Source organism: Protopterus annectens, chromosome 7.part0 (assembly GCF_019279795.1).
Source record: "Protopterus annectens isolate FY-2018-M chromosome 7.part0, PAN1.0, whole genome shotgun sequence".
In the NCBI taxonomy this organism is placed as follows: Eukaryota; Metazoa; Chordata; order Ceratodontiformes; family Protopteridae; genus Protopterus; species Protopterus annectens.
In genome coordinates, this window is record NC_056739.1 from 1289496766 (window position 1) to 1289512634 (window position 15869).

At 42.2% G+C, this 15869-nt stretch overlaps 1 protein-coding gene across 1 annotated transcript in view; it reads left to right on the forward strand.

Moving 5' to 3' along the window:
* The window catches only part of TMF1 (TATA element modulatory factor 1), a 1367094-nt gene that overhangs the window by 1218945 nt on the left and 132280 nt on the right, over nucleotides 1–15869 (forward strand). The window lies entirely within an intron of this gene.

Sequence of the window (15869 nt, forward strand, 5' to 3'; positions counted from 1 at the left end):
ATTGTAATGACGGCAACAGTGAAACACGAAGAACATAGTACAGTTGTGTACACTTACCATAAATGTAGATGTTCGAGTGTATTCACTGTTGCAGTCCTGGTTACCCTCCCTCCAGCCCCCTGACTTCGTTTGGCTATACCTCTTCATTCCTTTTCAATGCTTAAAAGCTTTTTGGTGTATTTGCTTTTTTGTTTGAGGTATAACCTTGTATATTTATAGATTTAATTGCTTCCCATTAGGAGGGCACCTGACATCTGGGGCAAGAAAAACTGATGTAATGACGTCTGGTGCATGTTTTATACCCCTGATGACCTGACGTCACGGAAGAAGAGACAGCAACCGATGCAGGACCCAAGACTTTGTTAATCAGGCCGACTGAGGGCTACCTGCAAGCAGATAACCCAAATGTAAGGACTGCAACAGTGAACACACTCGAACATCTACTTTTATGGTAAGTATACACAACTGTACTTTTTGAAGTTTCAATATTGTTAGGGTTCGGGTTTTGCAGTTCAACGTTACGGCATTTGATAATGAGCCGTTTCGATGATCTGATATAGACCCGAACAAATTAACACCTTCAAGTACCTGGAAGGAGGTTAGTTGAGGAGTAGGGAAATCTGAATGAGGAGGCCAAAGCTAGAATCAGAGGGGCTGCAGACATCTGGCACAGTGTGTCAGGGGTGGTGTATGACAAAAGATTGCCAAAGATGTGAAATGTGAGGTGAACAAAACAGTGGTTTGACTAGTACTCCTGTATGGTATAGAACACTGGACAGTGAATTCAGTTGAGGAAGCTAGAGATTGAGATGAACTGCCTTAGATGAGTGGCAGGATACACACACTGTGGGACAGATGGAAGAAATGACCTCAGAGCAGAAACCTAAGTAGCTCCAGTTGCAGGGAATCAAGGAGAACAGATTACTGTGATTTGGCCATATGTGCAGAAAAGCATATGACAGTCTTGTGAAGAAGATAAAAAAAAACAAGGGCTTCCAGCAAAGAGGTGGAACAATTGTGTGAGAGAAGACCTGCAACAGTCAGGCATGACTATTAAGGTAGGAGAGTGGCATTAAATTGAGAGAGATGGTGACAGATGACGTGTTGCCCCTACCCCATGTAGAAAATGGGTAGATGATGGTGGCTATGAAACAGTGGAATGGCTACCATTAAAATAAATGAATACATTTAACAGAACATTGCACAATTTAGTGTATTTAGACTGTTGAGGTGACTACTACATATTCCCACAATTTCAAATTTTACTTACTTTTTTCACTGAAGTGCTTGACACTGTACCTTAAAATGTTACTTTTCTCTCAGCAAAGAGTGCTTACAACTCTCACAATTAATTGCTTGAATCTACCAGACAGCTTCTCTCCAATTTAACTCAATGAGAAAAAACAGCTAGCATCTTTGCAGAGGCATGAAAGAATCCTTGTAAATTTCTGTATAATACACAGACTTCCCCTCAACTGCCTGCACCTGCAGACTTGTCATCTCCCACTGAAAGCATTTTCTAATAGAAAAATAATACAAAAAATACCTCTGCACATGCAAGAAACCTACCATTTCCATGTTTTTCATAATTTTCTTATTTTTCTTGCCTATTTGCTTAATAAAACTCTTGTCTATAGCTTAAACCAGGGACATTAATTTAGACATCTGCCCTTGTAAAATGGGGAAGTTGTTATTCTATGTCTTCATATATTAGTACAATTTTACACCCCTCTCCACTGCAGCAGCCCAGGATCACAATAAAGTAATAACTTTAACTTACCTGTGACCAGCCTTTTGTATCCTGCTACAGTGTAAAAGCTGTACATCTTAAAGCTAAAAAAAAGTACTTAATTGTTTTAACATCAGTAACGTATACAACATTCAGTGATAAGACTCTGCCACCTAACATTTAAAATACCAGACTGCACACTGTACAAAACTGCTTTACAATATAACTTGCACTTTACATCATGATTTTATACAAATATTAATAAGAACAAAAACTACTTTCCTTAACAGTTACTTCTTCAGTACCTTCAGTGTCCTTCTAAACATTAATGACCAAGGTGGGTATATCCTTTGCTGTTCACTCACAAGTTTAAAAAAGTCAACAAAGTTCCAGTCTTTCTCACCCACTCTTTTTTACAAAGCAACATTTCACATATTGATATATCCAATTAGATTGATGCTTTAAAATTTCCCAGTTATTCACTAATTTCACTGTTGCTGGTCTTCCTGATCATATGCATCTACCAACAACAGTCTCTGCTTCAAGTCCAGGGTAATTCAGGTCAGCTCCTGTGCTTTTTTTTTTCTTTCTCAAATGTTTTTCTGTGGGACACTGGAAAAGGTTTCACTGACAAAGTCTGTTTATGGGTTTTGTTGTCAGAAGAAAGAGAAGGTCAGCTCCTGTGCTTTTTTTTTTCTTTCTTTCTCAAATGTTTTTCTGTGGGACACTGGAAAAGGTTTCACTGACAAAGTCTGTCTATGGGTTTTGTTGTCAGAAGAAAGAGAAGCACAGTCCTTTTCTGCTTGCTGGCTCGCTCTTTCTTGGATAAACTTTTTAAATTCCTCATTAGCCTGTTCTGCATTAAAAAAATATTTGATCCTCCAGGAAAAAAATACTCAGCTGGATGCAACAGCTTGAAATGCACATCAGTCTGTTAACATTCCCTGATTGCTGGGATAAACTTGCTTCTGTTCTGCCCCTTCTACAGTGAATAATCATTTTCCACAAACACTCTCCTATCTCCAGTTTTTAATATTTTTTTTCCTTTCTGCCAAAGGTTTGTCAGGATCAGCTCTTTCTGCTGGTATGATTGCTTCTTTAGTAATATAGGTGTGGTCTTTTTTATGGTCAGGTTTGGTGTATACACATGATGAGCCGTTTCAGTTAACACTGCTGGGAATACGTGCCCAGTTGCTTATTTTTACTTTCATAACATGAGTTCTATCTCTTCCTTCCAATTTTTCTGATGCAGCAAAAAACTCAGGTTTTCTGTCTTTGTGATCTGCCTTTCTCTGCTGTTTCTTTAAAATCTCTTCTTGAGAAGCCTCACACTGGAACAATTTTTTGGGGGTTTTTTTTGCATTTCAGCTCCTGATTTTTGCAGTTTTATCAGTTTGTCTGAATAGCTAGTTAAAGCACCTTCTATTTTTTTCCATCCTTTTGTTGTTCAACTTTATGTAGGCCTTCAGTTTTTCACTTATTATAAATTCATGCTGCGGTGGTACAGCGGTAGCGTTGTTACCTCACAGCAAGAGGTTCTGCAGTTTGATTCTCGGCTTGGCTTGGGAGTGCCTTCTGTGTGGAGTCTGCATGTCCTCCCCGCGGTTGGGTAGCATTCGAAAGACATGCGTGCGTAAATGGGCGTGCCTTCGTTGAAGGTTGGGCATCGAGCTGGCACCTCTGCGTTTCGTAAAAAAATTTACTGCCAATCATTAGCGGACCGGAGTTCCGCTGTGACAACCCCTTACCGGGAAAAAGCCGAAAGACAAACAACAACATAAATTCATCTTAGTACATTCAATTTATTTTCCTCTAAATTAATGGAAGCCATCTCCTATATCAAAACTGAAATTTGAATTGCATCTTCAACAGATAGAGAATTCTTCCCAGACATAGTTTTCCCTTCTTCTCTTGTGGTTGATATCTTCTCACTTCTCCCAAATTTATTTTTTGCTGACATCCAGGCTGAGAAATTATTATCCATTAAATTAATTTTCGCCAAACAAATAGCTATAACTAGCTTGTTTCCACAATTTCAGTTTTCACACTGGGAGTGCAATAATCAACTTGTTGGTCAGTGTGCTACAGTCGTGGAAGTCCCTTATTCCGTATTTATTTTAAGTTGTTTTCACTTTATTTTTCCTATCCAATATGATTTTGTACTGTTAGAATTTTTATATTTATTTTTTGATGATTTGACTAATTCATTGTATATTATATTGTTAGTTCTTACATATTTCTTGTTCTAATTTTGTTTGTTTTGTGTTAACTATTTAAACAGTAAACACTATCATAAACCTGAGCTCCAGCTATTTTCATCTTGCTTTATCTGCAGGAATTCCTGTTTGCTGATAGTATTTCTTGCCTTATTTTCTAACAGTAATGATATTATTCACCCATTCCTTTGTCTGTAATTGCTTTTTAATGACATTTACATTTTCCACTGACTGCAATTCGTTCTTGATGTTCTTCGTGTTTCACTGTTGCTGTCATTACAATTGGGTTATCCTGCTGGCAGGCTACCCTCAGTCGGCCTGAATTCCAAAGTCTAGGTCCAGGGTCGGTTGCTGTCGCCTCTTCCCTGACGTCAGTGCGCCAGGGGTATAAAAGATGCAGCCAACGCCATTTTCTTCAGTCTTTCTTGCCGCGCAGTGCCCGAAGCAAAAGCAGTTCGCAAGTGCCAGTCGGACGACTCCTGAGTTTTTCAAATTCAAAATTCAGATCCGAAGTCTTCATTAAAGCTAAGTACCCCATTGGGGAAACTTTTTTCTTGCTCCAGACCGATGTCAGAAAAAGTTAACAGTTGTATTTCTTGTGGGAAGCAAATACCTCATAAGGATTTTCATTCTTACTGTATTCCTTGCCTAGGCCCTGACATAACGTTGCTAGTTGTCGGTTTTGTGCTAGATTTAACCAACACACTATTAAGCGTCGGTATCATTTTGCATTCCATTACTTTGGCAGAAGATTTAATTACATAATGCCGTCGGAACAACCGACTACTGGAGTTTATAAAAAGCGCAAGGAAAAAGAAAAGGACAGGCATCCGAGATCCAAAACCGACGACGAGGCTTTTGCTAGGCCTGTCGCCGGTTCTCAGTGAGGCACTTTCGCAGCCCCTGACGCCCGCTACCTCAGAGCCACAGGCCTCTTCCAACTCCCACATGGAGCCGACGAGGCCGCTGGAAACTCAAGGTATTGGACACTCGGAAACTATTCCCTCAGATGGGTCTGGAGCTGCTGAGCAGGCATCGGCTTCTGAAGGTGTTTTCAGACCTACACAGTTATATGTGAAACCTACTTCAGCTTCAAAGGCAAAGACTAAAGCAACTCTAAAGACAAAGAAACAAGTACAGCATTCTCCTGGACAGGCCTCCATGCCTAAGAAACAGATGCTTATAATGGCCGAAGCCCTTATTACTTTGGTCAGGGGTTCCCATCCCCCTTCTGATAAGAGACCTAGGCAAGAGTTAGAATACGAATCTTCAGACCAGGTTTCCATTTCCTCTGATTCCCTCATCTGAACAGGAATATTCTCTTCCTCCCTATGAGGACTCTGATGCTGAAGAATCTAGCCCTTCAGCCTCCCCTCCTGAGGATTATTCTTTTGGGGAAACACTGCATACTATGAGGGAGCATTTCCACTGGGAGAGCCAGGATTACTCAGAATCCGAGAAAAGGTTCCGAGACTTCCTTTTATTGCCTCAACACAGGCCCCTTGCTATCCCACCTGTTTTAGACATTGTAGATGATGTATTTTCCGAGTCCAGTCTATCTCCAGACTCTTTGCCACCAGCTCCTGTTAAGCCAAACAGATACTACAGGGTTTCTGATTCACATAAATTTCTTTATAAAAACCTTGCTGCTGACCCAGAAACCATCTCTCAGGGTCCCAAAGGGGTCAAGGCTTCTACTGCAAAAAACCCTCTCTCCTCTGATAGGGATTCTAGGGCCCTAGACAGATGGGGTAAAAAGATTTATACTTCTGCAACCTTGGCTGTAAGAGCCTTAAATTGCCAATTTCATATGCTTAAATATCAGCAATATCTTATGTCACTGCTTAAACAGAAAATGTCAACAAATTCAGAATTTGCAGACAGCAAGGAAATGCAGGATTTATTGCATGCAGCTGAACAAGTTGGAAAGCTTACTTTGCAATGTGGTTTTGATTCTCTAGAGGCCTCCTGCAGGGCTGCTGTTACAGGTTCTGTCATTAGGAGGCATGCTTGGTTAAAAGAACAGAATTTGCCTGAACATGTTAAAGCAAAACTATTAGATGCTCCATTACAGCATGATACGTTGTTTGGTGTTAAAGCAGAAGAGGTATTGAAGCAAATGGAGGACAAAGCTAAATCTATGCAAACAGTCAAAGATTTCTTGCAGGTACAGCCTCCCATATTTAGCAGGAACTGGCCTACAAAGAATTGATCCTTTCCAGTGTCCGATAGGCCACAAAGAGGCAGATACAGACACCCCAGAGGCAGATCACAGCCCCAGGGCTCATACAGGCCTAATCAGTGGGGTGCTACTACCTCCAATAGCAGAGAGGAAAAATCACAGCCATACAGGAAACAGTCTCAATGACTTTCCCCTTCCAGCTCCAAGCACTTATCTTTTGGCAGCCCCTTTGGGGGGAAAACTAGCACTTTTTTCACAAAATTGGCACATGATCACCCAGGACAAATGGGTTCTAAATATAGTTTCACAAGGCTACAGGTTCCACTTTCACACCCTGCCAAGGCCAAACGGTATGCCAGACCTGCCACGCAATCAGTGGGCAAAGGCACAAAAACAAGTTTCATCCCTCATGGACATGAGGGCCATTCAACAAGTACCAGAGCAAGAGCAGGGACAAGGATTCTATTCAAGACTGTTCTTGGTACCCAGAAAGGACAAAGCCTGGAGACCATTACTGGACCTATCTATTCTAAAAACATATCTGGATATTCCAAAATTCAAAATGTTGACTCTACAGCAGCTTCTGCCCATGTTTGGCAAGAAGGCTTGGCTTGTGACTTTAGATCTAAAAGAGGCATACCTGCATGTCCCAATCAGACAAACATGCAGAAGATACCTCAGATTCAAAGCTGGCTCAATGCACTACCAATTCTCTGCACTGCCCTTTGGCTTATCTACTGCGCCCAGGGTCTTCACAAAGTGCCTGGCACTAGTAATTGCATACTGCAGACAAAGAGGAATACAAATATATCCTTACTTGGACGACTGCCTCATTCAAGCAGAGAACAAGGACATTCTACTACAGCATCTGGCATTTGTAAAGAGATTACTATCATGCCTAGGGTACACAGTCAACGAACAGAAATCAAAACTAGTACCCTCTCAAGAGATAATATTCCTGGATGCAAGCTTAAATACAACTGCCCAGATGGCTTATCTCACGCCAGACAAGCGAAGACAACTGACTACCTATTTCAAACTGTTGGCAGCAAAGGCCCAGTTATCTGCAAGAAAAATTATGCAGGCTTTGGGCTTCATGGCATCCTGCATTCTACTAATTCCATATGCAAGACTGCATATGAGGAAACTTCAATGGTACCTAAAAAGTGTTTGGACTCAACATTGCCACAGCCTGGAAACAATAGTTACTCTCATTCCCTGCCTGCAACAGGAGTTTTGATGGTGGGCGAAGGCCTGTCACCAGAACAAGGGACAGCCATTCACTCTACCCCAGCCACACAGACATTAACAACGGATGCATCAGATTATGCCTGGGGAGCCCACATGGCAGGAAGTTGTATTCAAGGCACATGGTCCACAAACCAAATGCATCTACATATCAATCAAAAAGAGATGCTAGCTGTTCAAAACGCCCTGACAGCCTTTAAGGACCTACTTCATCCAGGACAACTACTGATAAAGACAGACAATACCACGGTCATGTGGTACATAAACAAGCAGGGAAGCACTCATTCCTACCCCCTTTGCAGACTAGCCATGATTTTGTGGGACACAGCATTGACTTACCAAGTACATCTGCAGGCACAATTCCTGCCAGGAAAGATAAATACTCTGGCAGATGAACTAAGCAGAAACCTAATGGATCCCCATGAATAGATGCCCGTACATAGATCTATTTGCCTCACCTCACAACTGCCAACTAAAGAGATTCTGCACAAGGGACTTATCACAGACAGGCATGGAAAGTGGATGCCCTATCTTTTAGCTGGAAAAACTTAACAGTATATGCCTTTCCTCCTCTGCCTCTCCTCCCCAAGGGTACTCCTAAAGGTCAGACAGGAGAAGCCAAAAATGATACTGATTGCCCCAGACTGGCCACGGCAGTACTGGCATCCAATCCTTAGGAACTTGTCTCAATGCCCAGCCTGGACCTTACCTCAAGTACCTCATCTACTGTCCCAGCAGAACAATCAGATCCTGCACAGCCAACTCAAGACCTTAAATCTGGCAGCATGGCGGATAATGTAGTCATACAAAACACACCGCTCACTAAAGCGGTGATGGATGTCATTTTGGAGGCCAGGAGGCCTAGTACTAAAAAATCCTATGCTGGAAAATGGAAGAGATTCTGTTCTTGGAACCAGGCACAAGGAATTGACACAGCTGTACCAAACATTCCTCAGATTTTGCAATACTTGACTGAGATGCTGGACAAAGGCCTATCTTTTTCATCTATAAAAATTCATGCCTCTGCCATTTTGGCTCATTACAATACAGAGCCACCAATCTTTTCTCATCCTTTGTTAAGGCAGTACGTCAGAGGGCCAAAAATGTAAGGCCTCCAAGGAGATCACCAATACCTGCATGGGACCTCAATTATATCTTGGAAAACCTCACCCTGCCTCCTTTCGAGCCAGCCGCTGCAGCTGATATAAAATTTTTATCTTGGAAAACAGCTCTGCTCCTAGCAATAACTTTTGCAAGACGAGTCTCAGAGCTACAGGCACTCATGGCTGTGGAACCTTTTATCCAGACAGGGTTTCTCTGAGGACAAACCCGACATTTATGCCTCGAACATCTACATTTATGGTAAGTGTACACAACTGTACTTTTTTACTGCTGAAGGCCATAATAAAAGCCTTGTAACATGAGTCAGTGGCAAAGCATTGTGTTTTGATTGTTATGTGATAGACTCCTGGCAAATACCCTAAGCTTGAACGTATATTATGATATTGATTGAGGATTTCAGGGTGTAATAGCTGAGATATATGTGCGTCTGTGTGACTGCTTCTTTATACGTGCTTTCTTTGCTTTCACATGTTGAATTGTTTTAATATTCCTGGCTTTTCACAAGCCAGATGACCCAAAATGTAAGAAAAAATAACTTCTTCAAGTGTAAGTACTTGACACAGGATTTTGTACTACTTGCTTTTATATTCCCATGCCAGTAACATGCCCTAGTGGCTTTTGTTGTTATCCCAAAGATGTTAACATGCACCTAGTTCTCCTGTGAGTGCCTTTTAACCCCAGTGCTACAAAAGTATAAAAAAACAAAGTATTGCACTCTATATCTGGGTTTAGTTTAAACTCTGCAGTTTGTTTAACAGTTGTTCACATTTCTTGCCGATTGTTTACCATGCACTCTTTCTTCAGTGCAGTTTATACTTTTTCAGACTTCATTATATCAACTCTTTCCTCTTAAATAGTGCCATCGGCTCATTTTCGTTGTTATGCTTAACCACATGCATATTCTTAACCCAGCTTGGAGTAAAGTGATAAAGCCTTGACTGCAGTGCAGATGACCTACATGCAGTTAGCTTTTCAAGCACCTGTAGGAGATGGCAGGAGAGGATAAGAGTAAGTGGCCTCTTAGCAGTACAAGCCCTACAGTTCAACTCATACTGAGATAAAGGGTTCATCAGAGCAAATTTCCTAAAAGACAGGACGTCACCATTACAGTCAAGGCTGTGTCTGGAGTTAGAACATTATTTATTTTTTTACTTGTTTATGTCCTTGGTTGCTTGCCCTACCTTATTTATCCTCCAGCAGCTAGCTGATGCAAAGCAGTCATCAAATTTTCTGTAAGTCTTTCTGTCAACTTAACATATTTTTCATTCACTTCATTAGAATTCTTTTACAAAATGGTTCCGTTGTGTTTTGTCGATACTAACTTAGAGCTTCAATCCAACAGAACCAACAAGTCAAAGCTTCACTCAGACAAATTTAAAAAAAAAATTGCAGTGTCAACCCCCTTCCCTGGCAGCTGCCATGGGGAGTTTATCCACTCCTTACTTTTACATATACACACACTAATGGCATTGTTACTCAGCTGTAGAGAAAAATGGGAAAAAAACTGAGTCTCTGTTAGCAGTGCTTTCCAATGCAGAACAGAGGTAGCCAAGTTGCACATTAAGAAAGTGTGCAGTTAGTTGAAAGCTTGTCCACTTTATACCCATCCAGGACTAGGAAACTGTAAAATTTACACTACAAAGAGTGCCTGTGTCTTTTCCTCAAACACTAACAGAACTATTAAAAAAGATAGAAAGAAAATGAAAAGTTTTATGTAAACATTGATGTCTGTAGCAGTACTGTTTGTGAAGTCGTGAATAGTGGCTATATTCAGGAAGATGAGTATTACAAGTATGTAATGTTTCATTCTAGTTGACTTTGACCTGCTCCTGTCAATAGTAGTGCTGCACCAGTACATGATGCAGTAAAGGTAAGTTTTGTTTAACTAGTTTGGCCTTTATTTAGTACAGTGTTAGCGTTCATATAAAGAAATAATGAGGAAACTTCACTGTGTGGAAGATGTAAGATTCCCTAGAGTTCATGTACCTAATAAAAACCATACTGTGAATATGTACTATGATATTCACAGTATGTTTTTTATTAGGTGCCTGAGATCTAGGGAATCTTAGATCTTCCACACAGAGAAGTTTCCTCAGTATTTGATGTTCTTCGTGTTTCACTGTTGCAGTCATTACATTTGGGTAATCTGCTTGCAGGTTGCCCTCAGTTGGCCTGATTAACAAAGTCTTGGGTCCTGCATCAGTTGCTGTCCTTCTTCCATGACGTCAGGTCACCAGGGGTATAAAACATGCAGCTGACACCATTACATCAGTCTTTCTTGCCGTGCGGTGCCCGAAGCAGAAGCAGTTCGCAAGTGCTGGTTGGCCGACTCCGGAAATTTTCGTTTTTGAGTTTAAGAACTGAAGTCTTCAACTTAAAGCTAAGTACCCCGTTGGGGAAACTTTTTCTTGCTCCTTACCGATGTCAGTAAAAGTTAATAATTGCATTACTTGTGGAAAGCAAATACCTCATAAAGATTTTCATTCGTACTGTATTCCTTGCCTAGGCCCTCACCACGATGTACCTTGCCGTTGGTTTTGTGCTTTATTTAATCAGCGCACTATCCGTTGTCGGTATATTTTTGCCTCTAAATATTTTGGTTCTTGGTTTAATTATCCAGAAATGTTGCCAGTTAGCCATCCGACTACCGGGATTCCGAAAAAATGCAAAGATAAAGACAGAGACAGGCTGCCAAGGTCTAAAACTGTCGACGACACTTCTCCTAAGCCAGTCATCAGTTCGCCGGTACTCAGTGAGGAGCTTTCACAGCCCCGATACCTGCTACTTCTGATTCGCAGGCCTCTACTGAGACCAATTCGAAGTCCGATATGCCGCGATATACTTCAACTATGGAACCCGCGGATGTCTCTACCTTGGATGGGTCCGGAGCCACTGTGCAGGCACCAGCTTCTGAGGGTGTATTCAGGCCTACAGACTTGCATATTAAATCAATGCCTCCTTCATTACTAAGGCCTAAATCTCGATCCATGTCTAAAATACCGACGCCCACATGCTCAGGCCCCTATGCCTAAAAAACAAATAATAAAAATGACTGAAGATCTAATAACTTTTATCAGGGGTAGTCAACCCCCCCAAGAGGCCTAGGGCTGAGCTTGATTATGAATCTTCTGATCAGGATTCTGTTTCTTCTGACGACCTGGATTTGTCCTTACCTCCTTATGAGGATTCTGATGCAGAGGATTGTATTCCCTCTGCTTCCCCTCCTGAGGATTTTTCTTTTGGGGAAACTTTACATACTTTAGGGAAGATTTCACTGGGAAATCCAGGAATTTTCTGATTCAAAAAAGAGGCTTAGGGATTTCCTTCTTCTACCTCAACATAGGCCTTTGGCTATTCCTACTGTACTGGACATTGTTGATGATGTTTTCTCGGAATCCAGTTTGGCCCCTGATTCCCTCCCTCCTGCTCCTAGTAAACCTGACAGATACTACAGGGTTCCTGAGTCCCACAAGTTCCTTTTCAAAAATCCTATTGCAGATCCAGAGACTATTTCTCAGGGGCCCAAGGGCATTAAGGCTTCTACTGCTAAAAATCCTACCCCTTCTGATAGAGACTCCAGGGCGCTGGATAGATAGGGTAAAAAGGTTTATACTTCAGCAACCTTGGCAATCAGAGCTTTAAACTGCCAATTTTATATGTTAAAATATCAGCAACATGTCATTGGACTGCTTAAACAGAAAATGATGTTGATTCCTGACTGTGTGGAAAATAAAGATTTACAGGACTTGATGCATTCTGCTGAACAAGTTGGGAAACATAATTTGCAATGTGGTTTTGATTCTTTAGAGGCCTCTTGCAGGGCTGCTGTTACTTGGTCTGTGCTCAGAAGGCATGCTTGGCTTAAGGAGCAATCTTTGCCTGATCGTGTTAAAGCTAAATTGTTGGATGCTCCTTTAAATCAGGACTGCCTGTCTGGCAACAAGGCTGAAGAAGTTCTTAAAAAGATGGAAGATAAAGCTAAATCTATGCAAACTGTGAAATATTTTTTTCAAGTGCAACCTCCTAGATTTAGTAGGCACTGGCCTACTAAGAATTGGTCCTTTCCAGCCCCTTCTAGGTCTTCTCAAGCCAAACCCAGACACAGCAAAACCCCCAGGTGTCAGTCCCAGGGGACTCTCAGAACTAAGCAGTGGGGGCCTCCACTTCCAAATCTGGGAATAACAAGACACCCCCTATGGTAAACAGTCTCAATGACTTCCTTTTAAAATTTCCAAGCACTTATCTTCTTTGGGAAAGATTGCTCTAAATGCAAAGAACTGGGAACTCATAACCCAGGATAAATGGGTTTTAAATATAGTGTCCCAGGGATGCAGATTTAATTTCCACACGTTGCCAACACCAAATGGGTGGCTGGACCTGCCCCCAAATCAGTGGGCAGAGGCTCAAAAACAAGTACTTTCTCTCCTAAACATGGGGGCTATTCAGCTGGTACCAGAAGAGGAAAAGTGACAAGGTTTCTACTCCAGACTTTTCCTGGTACCCAGAAAAGACAGATCATGGTGTCCAATCCTGGACCTGTCTACTCTAAACACCTTTCTGGAGATTCTAAAATTCAAGATGCTGACTCTTCACCAATTACTTCCTATGCTAGGCAAAGACACCTGGTTGGCAACACTAGATTTAAAAGAAGCATACCTTCACATCCCAATCAGGGAATCTTGCAGAAGATTCCTACGCTTCAAAGCAGGCTACACACATTATCAGTTCTCTGCACTGCACTTTGGCTTGTCTACTGCGCCCAGGGTATTCACAAAGTGCCTGGCTCCAGTTATTGCATTTTGCAGGCAAAGAAGTATGCAAATATACCCATACCTGGACGATTGTCTAATTCAGGCAGAAAGCCAGGGCATACTTTTGAATCATCTGGCATTTGTAAAAAGGGTTCTAACTTGTCTGGGGTATACCATAAACGAAAAGAAATCACAACTGGTACCTTGTCAACAAATTACATTCCTGGGAGCAAGCTTGAATGCAACTTCCCAGATGGCTTACCTCACGCCAGAAAAGCAAATTCATTTGATAACCTATTCCAAACAAGTGGCCACAAAAACCCTGCTATCTGCAAGACAAATACTGCAAGCCTTGGGGTTCATGGCCTCCTGCATTCTTCTAATTCCATATGCAAGACTGCATATGAGAAAACTACAGTGGTATCTAAAAAGCCTATGGAGTCAACATTCTCACAGCCTAGAAACAATGATTCCTATCATACCTTGCCAACGCCTAGAGTTCCTCTGGTGGGCAGAGGCCTGCCACCAAAACAAGGGACTACCATTCACACTTCCCCCTGCCACCCAAACCGTAACAACAGATGCATCAGACTATGCATGGGGGGGCTCACCTGGCAGGGAAGTGCGTTCAGGGCAAATGGAACCCAAGTCAAATGCACCTACATATCAATCAAAAAGAAATGTTAGCTGTACAGAATGCTCTGACAGCCTTCAAGGACTACATTCTTCCAGGACAACTAATGGTAAAGACGGACAACACCACGGTTATGTGGTACATAAACAAGCAGGGGGGTACACATTCCTTCCCCCTCTGCAGAGTAGCCATAGCATTGTGGAACACAGCCTTGAGCTAGCAAGTGCACCTACAAGCTCAATTCCTGACAGGAAAATTAAATACAATGGCAGACGGATTAAGCAGAAACCTCATGGACCCACACGAGTGGAAACTGGAACCAAGGATTTTCAACATGTTGACAAGTGAATGGGGGAGCCCAGACATAGACCTATTTGCCTCCCCCCAGAACTACCAATTGGACAAGTTTTGCACAAGGACTCCCCCACAAACAAGCCTGTAAAGTGGATGCTCTGTCCTTCAGCTGGAAAAACCTATCACTCTACGCCCCCCCCCTGCTGCCTCTGCTCTCCAAAGTTCTACTAAAAGTCAAAGAGGACAAAACAAGGATGATTTTGATTGCTCCAGACTGGCCGCACCAACACTGGTACCCCTTCCTACGCAGTGTGTCACAGTTATCTCCATGGCACCTGCCTCAGACCCCTTTCCTGCTGTCTCAACAGGAGAACCAGATTCTGCACCCTCAGCTTCCAACATTGAACCTTGCAGCCTGGCTAATTACTTAAACTCACCCTTATCATCCCTCAGCAAACCTGTGATGGATGTCATCTTAGAGGCAAGGAGGCCTAGTACTAGAAAATCTTATGCTGAAAAATGGAAAAGATTCTGTGCCTGGAACCAAACTCACGGGATGAGCACAGCAGCGCCCAATTTACCTCAGATTTTGCAATACTTAACTGAGATGCTTCACAAGGGCCTGTCCTTTTCCTCCATTAAAATCTACGCCTCAGCCATTTCAGCTCATTATAACACAGAACCTCCCCTCTTCTCTCATCCTCTACTCAAGCAGTACCTCAGAGGGGCCAAAAATTTGAGACCACCCAGGAGAGCTCCAATCCCTGCCTTCTTTCTTGGAAAACAGCTTTCCTTTTAGCAATCAGTTCAGCTAGAAGGATATCTGAATTACAGGCTCTTATGGCAGTGGAGCCTTTCATCATCTTTCATGTGGATAGGGTGTCACTCAAGACCAATCCATCCTTCATGCTCAAGGTGGTATCCAGTGTGGCTCTTAATCAGTCCATTCATTTGCCAACCTTCTTTCCCAATCCACAGAACAAAGGGGAACGGATTCTGCATTCCTTGGATGTGCACAGACAACTTAGTTTCTACTTGGACAGGACTAAATCTCGAAGAAAATCTGAACAGCTGCTGGTAGCATTTGCAGCAGGGGCAGAGGGGAAGGCTATTTCAAAACAAACCATTTCTAAATGAATAAGCCATTGCATTCATTTCTGCTATAAGCACCATGGAAAACCTATTCCCCAGGGGATCAGATCTCACTCCACCAGGGCTGCATCTACTTCTGCAGCCTTTCTCAGAGGTGTTCCTACCAGGGACATCCTAGAAGCTGCTACCTGGAGTTCTGTACATACTTTCACCAAGCATTATCATTTGCCAGTTTTTGTCTAAATCCAGAGCTGGATTTGCCACTGCTGTCTTGCAGGGCCTTATAGCTGGCCCTAATGCTGTATAAACTCCTCCTCCCAATCATAGCTTTGGGAATCTACCCAAATGTAATGACTGCAACAGTGAAACATGAAGAACATAGTACAGTTGTGTACACTTACCATAAATGTAGATGTTCAAGTGTAGTCACTGTTGCAGTCCTGGTTACTCTCCCTCCAGCCCCCTAACTTCTTCTAGCTATACCTCTACTTTCCTTTACTATGCTTAAAAGACTTTTTGATGTATTTGCTTTTTGTTGGAGGTATACCTTTGTGTTTTTATGTTTATTTGCTCCCCATTAGGAGGGGCACCTGAAATCTGG